The 9,911-nt window shown below is 33.0% G+C and overlaps 1 long non-coding RNA gene across 1 annotated transcript; it reads left to right on the top strand.

The window, feature by feature from the left end:
- Window positions 1-1,676: 1,676 nt before the first annotated feature.
- On the top strand, window positions 1,677-2,622 carry LOC140180949 (uncharacterized). The gene is made up of 2 exons (XR_011875196.1): window positions 1,677-1,939; window positions 2,062-2,622. It is a non-coding gene; the product is annotated as an uncharacterized lncRNA (long non-coding RNA).
- Window positions 2,623-9,911: the final 7,289 nt, after the last annotated feature.

Genomic DNA, 9,911 nt, shown 5'->3' with positions numbered 1-9,911 from the left:
TGAGACCCAATTTCATCAATTAAAAATTGAAAACTCCAACTGAATTAAAAAAATTAATCTACCTTATGTCTTAAAAATAAATATTAAAAGTATTATTAATAAAAACTTTTAAATATTTTATTTTAATAATAATAAATATATTAAAGTTTTTTTTAAAAATTAATTGATAATCTTAAAATGTGCTTTTAAAACACAAATTAAGTGCACTATGTTAATTCAAATTTTGAGGAACTTTTATGTACGCTAAATGAGCAGTCCTTACCTTCCCCAAGAGATTCCATCCCTTGGTAATTTATTTGGTCTACAAGGTTGAGCTCTAACTTGGACTCCAATCCTTGTTTTCAGATGTTGACCAAAGATTTATGAGTAGTCAAGAAGATAGCAAATAGTTTGAGACAAATTTATAACAATTATATTATTATTTATTAATATTATTAATAATAAATGTTGTCATAAATATGTATTTTGTTTCTGACAATTATTGAATAGAATTATTTCTATTTTCTTGTTTTATTAAGTATTTATATAGTAATATAAATTATTAAGTATTTATATTATAAATTAATATAATATAACATTATTAAACTAAAGACACCTTTCTTAAGAGAAAGAAAACTAAAGAATTTTACTAAGAAACCAATTTTTTTAGTTAATATAAGTAATTTTTTTAATTTTAAATTTTATACCATAAATTCTAATATTAAATTCTAAACGTTTTAAAAATAAGATTAAAAAAATAATTTTATAATAAAAAATATTACCTACTTAAAAATTAATATTTATATGATTTTTTTGGTTCCCTATGGTATTATGCAACTTGATATATCAAGAGCTAATACGTCGTGAATCTGAATTTTATTTAAGAATTTGTTATTGATCAATAAATTACTACACATATAAGACGAGATTCGAACGGACCACTCTAACTCAAGTTAGTTAATATTTATACAAGAGGAGTGCTAGGGGCCAACAAATTTTATGATTTGTAGCCATCAATTAGTCATTATTGATATTTTAATGGTGTGTGATTTCATTTATGGTATGAAAATTCACTTTTCTTTTGCTTAGGGCTGGAAGTGAGCCGAGTTAGACCAAGCTCAAGCTCAGCTCACAAAAATTGAGCTTGCCTCACGGTTCGACTCGTTAACAATCGAGCTTATTTCTTAAACTCAAGCTCAACTCCCCGAAAGCTCACGAGGTGGCTCAAATAATAGAAATATAAATACATAATCTATAATTCTATATCAATAAATTATAACTTATATATTTTAAAAAATATTTAAAAAGATCAATTTTATATATTGTTTATCTATCAATAAATTATAATTTGTTTATTTATGTTCTATATCAAAATTATATATAAAAAATATAAAATTTTAAAAATTAAGATTATATATATATATAATCGAGCCAACTCATGAGCTAATGAGCTGAGTTTATCCAAGTTCAAACTCGGTTCATTTAATTTATGAGCTCAATTTTAGGTTTAAACTTGGCTCACTAGCTCACGAACTTAGCTTATCGAGCTATTAATGAGTCGAACGTGAGCTTACTCATGAGCTGACTTGACTTACTTCCAGCCCTACTTTTATTGGTTAAGGGGCGGTCAAATCTTAATAAAAGTACTGTTTTCTAGATTTTTTCTATATATAATTTTAAAATTAAAATAAAACATTGTTTCCATTATCTTTTGACCCTTTCCAAAGGAACAGTCACCGTTCGACACCCAAGACCATGTAGTACGATCAAACGTGGCAGGCTAGGAACCCACTCGTTTATTTCCTTTGGCCTTTTGGATGATGCGATAATACCAATTAATATTGCAAATTTTTTTATCCCACCTTCGCAAGCACCTACGTGATGAAAAGTGTTCAAACTATGGATGGCTTTTCTTGCTTGATACCCAAGCCAATTCAACTCTATATAAAGTTAACCAAGGGTATCTTTCTTGTTACTGAACAATACATCTACAACTTCTTAACATTATTGGTTATTGGTACTCTGTATTGAGACCTTTGTAAACCTTCAATTACTTGACTATTATTATTTTTATTGTGGTAGTCATGGCTTCGATAGGATTTGGTACTAGTCTCGCCGAAGCATACACGATTCGGAAGATGTATAAGGAGAAGATGAAGAAGATGGAACAAGAAGAAGGAGAACGAAAAGAAAACGGGAAGAGCAGCAACATGAAGATTAATAATACAATCACAACCAACAGAGTTCCGAAGAACGAAATTTCTTCAAGTGGGTGTTTCTCATGGGTTTCCAACAAGCAACAACGCAAGAAAAACTCACGGATATCTGATTCAAATGATGAATAATGAATCTGCTACTGTTTGGTTCATATTTTGAGATCCGTTTCATTTTGTGCTAGCTTGTCAAGCACATAAGAATAACTGGTTATTTCAATTTGTCATCTTTATTTATTGATCCTAATTAATTATTTTATTATGTAAAGACTAAAATCCATTTTTTGGTTTTGAGTAGTATTGAAATGAAATATCTGTACGTAGCACAGTGGTTCTCATTTATGTAAACTGAACAATTCTTTGATATATATATATATATATATATCAGTTTTTCAGGCTATATAACATGAAATAAATTTTATGTTGATCATATAGCAATTCTGACAAATTCTGAAGTACGTGCTGGTTAAAAATTTGGCTCTTTAATTTCCTATTATATACAGAGGCTTTTGATATGTTTTTTAACTTGTTTATAGTATTTTTTTCTGTAACAATAAATCTTAAACTAAAAGTAAGAGATACCATTTCATCATAGAATAGTTAAGGCATAATTTGCAGATAAAAAAAATCGGTTTAATGGTTTATGAATTGAGATAACATTGAGTCACCAATTGATCTATTGATTAATTGTCATAGCTATTTTAACTCTAATCCACTTATAAAAATTCTATTGATTAATTGATTAGAACTTGTTGCTTGGAATAATTCATTTTAATTGATTTTCTTTGTTAATAGAGATTAACTTATATTGATTATGTTACATATGTGTAGAATTTTTTAGAATTTTTATAATCTTGTTTGATAAAAATAAATATTTAGATATTATAATGAAGAAGTTTAAAAATTAAATAAATAAAATTAAATATTAAAAATATTTAAGATTAATATCTAAAAATATTTAGATTAATATCTAAAAACTAAAATTATCTAAAAATCAAATTAAAGAGCTTATAAATAGGCAATTATGAAGTTCATTGTCATAAACTAACAAACACATTAAGTTTCACTAGCCTTTGTATTCTCTCTCCTTAATCCATCAATAATATAACTATCAATTTTTTTTCAAACCATTCATTCAAATTACTCCTTCATCAAAACTATGCTTGATATTCTTACTACACAATTTAAGTACATAATACACTAAACCAATATCAAACTATTTCATAAAACTATCAGTGACATCAGAGCTACGTTTGATTATCTACTAAGTGTAGAATCTTTCTTTCTAACCTATCAACTTTACATATCCACCACATTATAACCCACTCAAACAAATTTTTTTATAACAATGACTATCTCAACTATAAATATTCTCGTGCCTATATTGTTAGAAGACAATTATGAGGACTGGCCTTTTCAAATGAAAACCTTTCTATAAGCACAAGACTTGTGGGATGTTGTCCACGAAGGGTTCACCATGCCAAAGGATCAAGCAACACTTTCCACTGCAGAAAAGAAAAAATTGAAGAAAGAGAAACAAATAAATTATATTACTCTGTGCTTCCTCCAACAAGCTGTAACAAAGACAATCTTCTCAAGAATAAGAGGAATACCGTCAGCTAAGGAAGTATGAAAAATTTGGAGCAAGAGTACAGAGGCGACACAAAGGTGCACACAATCCTCCTCCAACCTCTAAGAAAGCAATATGCAAATATGAAAATGAAAGGTTCTGAGAAAATAAAACGTTATTATACAAGATTAATGAGTTTAGTAACTGAAAGGGTTAAGTACTTTTTTCGTCCCTAAGGTTTTGGGTCAAAATCAAAATCGTCCTCAACCTTTTTTTCTTATTAAAATCATCTTCAACGTCACAAAACATTAAAAAATCATCCTTTTCACCCTAAAAAGACAAATTTAACCTTACAAAAAATAAATTATAAAATAAAAAAGTAATCAAAAAGTAAATTTTAAAATTAAAAAATAATAATTACTATCTTTTTGTTGAAAAAAAAAGAGAATAGTTGCCAATTCCCAACATCATTATCCTTCTCCTCCAGCCACTTCATCTTCATTCTTTCATCTACATCATCATCCACCACTATTCAACCTCATCCACTCACCAGTGATCCACTGACCCTCACCCACACCCTCACCCACACACCAGTAATCCACTGAACCACACCCACCCACCACCATATGCACCAATCACCCACACCTCTACCTTCATCCTGGGTCAATCTAAGTAATACCTCACGTGAGTGAGGGTCAATCCCACGAGAATTGTCGGACTGAGCAAGCAATAGTTGTCAATTTGGACTTAGTCAGGTGAATTAAAAAGGGGTTTGGTGAGTTGCAATTCGCATAAACAATAAACAAAAAAAATAAAGAAAGCAAATAAATAATTAGGTGTGAAAGCAGTGTGAGAAATCAGTTAAGATTTCAGAGATGTTTACTTTTTCAGATTAAAATGTCTTACCAACTATTTTAACCATGAATGATTCATTCTATGGCAAAATTTAAATGTCTAAACCCTAATCTCTTAGTGATTTAGCCTCCTCTAACCTTCATTAACTGCCACTCTCGTGGTCACTTAATTCCGATTAGAGGGTGAAGTTCAGAAAACTAGTTTAGCACCACGAAAATCTTAATTACCCAAGACTAACAGGATTATATGTCATTATCCAAATTAGTTCATGTAATTAGCAGTTTAAGAGGAATTTGTTTTCAAGCTATAGTTCAAGCGAGGTAACTCTCTCGAGAATCACAAGAACTCATGTAGAAAAGGGTCATACTCTCGTTCCACCTAGTCCATAAGATTAAGAACGAAAATAATCCTTAGAATTGAATCAAACATAAATTAAAATAGAAGAATAATAGTTCTAATCCATAGAAATAAACAGACCTCTTAACCTTAACCAAGAGGTTTAGTTGCTCATAACTTATAGAGAAAACTAGGGTTCTGAAAACGTGCGAGAGGAAGGAGATCCAAAATACAAGTGATCTTTTTCCTTTTATACTAACCTAATTTGATATGGAAATAAAATAAAATAATAAATTCTAAACCTAAAAGACATTGTTTATAAATAAAAATTACAAAAAAAAAACTAATAAGTGCTAAATCCACTTGAGAGGCCCACATGAGTGTGAATTCGAAGAGCTGTTGGCGTTTAACGCTAGTTTGGACGTTAAACGTCTTGGGGTGGGGAGGGGGGAGTGCAACGCTACTGGCCTTGAGTCCCCTGCTGGCGTTAAACGCCAGTTGGGCGTTTAGCGTCCAGGGAGGGTGCTGGCAGCTTTCTTCCTTTTTGCTCCAAACTCTGCCAAATTGTGCCAAATTTCACCTGAAATCATAAAAATACTAAAACAACTCAAAGTAGCATCCAAAGGAGATTTTTTTCACTAAAATCAAGTAAAAGAAATAAAATCTAACTAAAAACAACTAGAAAATGATATGAAAAAGGGTATAAGATTGATAAGTGGATATCTTATACCTTTTTTCATAGTATTTTTAGTTATATTTTATTAAGTTTTAGTATGTTTTAGTGCAAAATTCACCGTTTAGATGCTACTTTGAGTTTTTGTATTTTTCCTATGATTTTAGGAGATTTTTGGGTGAATTTGGCAAAATTGGCAAGATCTTGATTAGAGACGAAGAAAGCATAGTAGATGCTGTCAAATCCTAACTTCCGTGCATTCCAAGGAGCATATCTTGAGCTACAGAGCTTTCCAGTAATATATAATAGTCTATACTTCTCTTCTAGATCACTGCCCATAACTGGCGTTGAACGTCCACATCTGGAGTTCAACGCCCAAAAGGGAGTAAGCCCAGCGTTGAACGCCCAAAGCTGGCGTTCAACGCCACCAAAGGAGCAAGGAAGCAGCGCATTCACCCCCCTAATGGGTGTTCAACGCCCATTCTCCAAGTTGAATGCCAGGCTTGGATGAAACACTTAACCAAAGTGGGCCCAAAATGGATTTTAGCACTCCTTAGCTTATCTAGTCTTATCTTTGTACTTTTTAATTTAAAAATTAACATATCTTAGAGTTAGTATTTACTATTTAAAGAGGAGACCACTCAGGATTAATAAATTTTATGAATTGACAGATAGATCTTTTCTATTTTCTCTGTAAATTATGAGCAATTAAACCTCCTAGGTTAAGGTTAGGAGCTCTGCTTATTCCTATGGATCAATAATATTACTTTTTCTATTTTAATATATGTTTGATTCCATTCTATGATGTATTATCATTCTTCATCTAAATGAATCTGGGGTGGAATAAAAGTATGACCCCTTATTCTATATGAGTTCTTGCGAGTCCTGATCCGGATAGTATTGAGCTAAAGCTTGAGAATACATCACCTGAACCAACAAGTTATTTGGCTAATTGGGATATGTGACATATAATTTCGTTAGTTATGGGTAATTGAGGTTTCTGTGGCGCTAAGGCTAGAATATTGAGCTTCATTCTCCGATCCGAAAGATCTGACCTTGTCTGTGGTACTTTAAATAGGATCAATGGAGTATGTATTGTGTGAGCTTCATCTTCGTTCACATTGAATGACCACTGACAACGGCGTTCGATGTGAATTAGAGGAGATTAATTGACCACGACCCATGACGTTAATCACTTACAGCTTTGCCATAGAATGAATCATTCATTGTTAATGTAGTCAGTAAGAAGTATTAATCCAGAAAGATAAAGCATTTCCAAAGACTTAACTGATTTATCCTTATTGTTTATACATCAATTCCTTACTGCATTCTTTACTATTTTGTTTTATGCGCCTCGCCTACCACGACAACTACTCTCTTTCTATTTCACCTGATAAGATCTGTAGGATAACCATTGCTTGCTCAATCCGATAATTCTTGTGGGATCGACTCTCACTCACCTGAGGTATTACTTGAACGACCCAGTGCACTTGCCGGTGAAGTTGTGCGAGTTTAATTTTTGCGCACCAAAGATGCTCACGCATCACATCCTACTGTCACTCTCTCACCACCAGGCGTAACCCAGACTCCTTCTCACAATCCACCAACACTACCAACAACAACAATAGAAGAAAAGACAGAAATGAATAATAATAATTTTCTTCTTTACCCACTACTATATCTCTTATGCTAACTACAACAACACTAACAATAATTAATTTATTCATGTTCGTTCCTTCTAATTAATGGTTTGAAAAAAGGGAAACAATAAATAGAACACAATCAGAGGGCTTAGGGTTGATGGAGAGTGTGGTTGGGCGCGACGAAAAGACGGGCTACCTTTGCGTGGTTGTTGACGTCGTCTTCTACGGTGAGGAGACGCCGTCAATTGCTTCGTTGGGAGGAACGGACGGCAAGGGGTCGAGATTGAGAGCTTTAGTTCTGCGGGGTAACAACGGGCTACCTTCGCGTGGTTGTTGACATCGTCAATTGCTTCGTCGGGAGGAACAGACGACAAGGGGTCGAGATCGAGAGCTTTAGTTGCGCGGGGTAACGACGGCGCTCAAAACTCCGTTCATGGGGCCGTGGTTGTCGTCACCAGCAAAGAGGTCTGGAGAATGTAAGACACTTGGTCGACGGCACTCGGGGTTCCCTTCATGGTGGCTGTGGTCGTCGCCGTCGGCGAGTTGACAGGCGGCAGTTTGCTACGGATGGAAGCTCGTCAGTATCGATTGGGAGGCTGATGGCGCAGCTACGTGGGTGTTTTTTCAGAGATAGATGAGAAAGATAAGAGGATGTTGATGAGGGAGGGGTTAGGGCTAAAGATGATGGTGGGATCTGGAATGTAGAATGAAGTTTAATTTTTTTGTTTTATAATTTTTAATTTTATAATTTATTTTTTGTGTTTTTTAATTTTAAAATTTAATTTTTGTAAGGATAAATTTGTCTTTTTAGGGTGAAAATGATGATTTTATAACGTTTTTGACATTGAGAAGGATTTTAATAAAAAAAAGGTCGAGGATGATTTTGATTTTGACCCTAAATCATAGGGACGAAAAAAGTACTTAATCCTAATTGAAATGAAAGCTTATAGAGAGGACTTGTCCGATGAAAACATAGTGAAGAAAATACTCATACTGGCCTTCCAAATTCGATCCTAAAGTGTTTATAATTGAGGAAACTAAGGATCTATTAACACTAACACTAACAAAGTTAATAAGCTCAATATAAGCTTTTGAATAAAGACTAGCAAGTCAAGATGATGAAGATTCAATAGAAAATATATTTCAGTCTAAACTCAATATAAAATCTCAGAATCTAAATAAAAGAGGAGGAGAAAAAAGACAAGAAAATTTTAGAAAGTTAGACACTTCTAGAAAAATTAAACATAAAACTGAAGATAGAAAATAATATTCTCCATGTGGCATATGCAAAAATACTAACCACCTAGAAAAGGATTGTTGGCACCGTGGAAAATCACAGTGCCACAATTGTAAAAGATTTGAGCATATGAAGAAAGACTGTAGGATGAAGATCAATCATCGCGCAAACTTTCCTAAATAAAAGGAGGGAGAAGAGTGCCTCTTCTATACATCATTAAAAGAAGAGTGCAAGAAAAAAGATAACATATGGTATCTCGATAGTAGTTGCAGTAATCACATGACAGGTGATCAAATCCTATTTAATGACATGAATAAATCTGTTCGATCTGGAATCAGACATAGAGATGGAACAATCGTGCAAGCGAATGGAAAAGGTACAATCACCGTCCACACCAAGATATGAACTAAGAATATCCATGATGTTCTGTTAGTTCCTAAACTAACATAGAATCTATTTAGTATTGGCCAAATGATGGAGAAAGGCTACATATTACACTTTGAAAAAGATGTACTCATGCACCATAAGTGAAAAAAAAAAACCAAAAGATTTCTAGTAATAGTCAAAATGAAGAATAGGAGCTTTCCACTAAAATGGAGTTATATAATAAAAGATGCATTAAAGGCACAAGAAGATAATTCATGGCTGTAGCATCGAAGATTTGGTCATTTCTACTTTCATGGATTAAAGCTGCTACATCAAAAGCAACTAATGAGATCTACCAAGCATAACATAGATTAATCAACCTTGCAAAGGATGCTTACTTGGTAAGCAACATCGTCAACTGATAAACTCTGTTTTGTTATTATAAATTGTGTTAAAAGTATGGGGTTTATCAACAAACTTGCACAATTTTGGCTAAATTAATTGAGTCTTTCCGAATCTTGCTTCCGATGAAGTTGTTTGTAAAAAATATGCTTTTTATGCTCCTAATTATTAATATTTTAATCTCTCTTTATGCCATTTGATGTCGTGATAAAAATTTTTTAAGTGTTTCAGGGTTAAGATACATCAACGGCATCAAATGATAGAAAAGAATGGAGCGAAGAAGCGAATTCGGGAAGCGATTTAAAGTGGAGATCGCCAGATGCTCGCAAGGGCGAATTTCTTGCGTAGGCGAGCAATTTCACTTAGGCAAGTTTTCCATGTGAGCGATCATTTTCTACGTGCACGAAAAACCCCCATGTGCCTGGTTTAATGAAACACATGCATCCTCGTTTTTGGACTTTCCAAAGGCCTCCAATAGCCATTTCTGATGGTATAATGAAGCTGAGATGAGGGGAAAAAATCAGGTAGTCTTACATTTTAGTTTTTAGGTTGTTTTAGTGAATTCTAGAGAGAGAAGCTCCAACTTCTCTCTAGAATTCTAGGGTTTCTAGTTAATTTTCTCTAGTTCTAGTTTTTA

This window comes from Arachis hypogaea, chromosome 17 (assembly GCF_003086295.3).
Source record: "Arachis hypogaea cultivar Tifrunner chromosome 17, arahy.Tifrunner.gnm2.J5K5, whole genome shotgun sequence".
NCBI lineage: Eukaryota > Viridiplantae > Streptophyta > Magnoliopsida > Fabales > Fabaceae > Arachis > Arachis hypogaea.
This window is presented reverse-complemented; position numbering and strand designations above follow the sequence as displayed.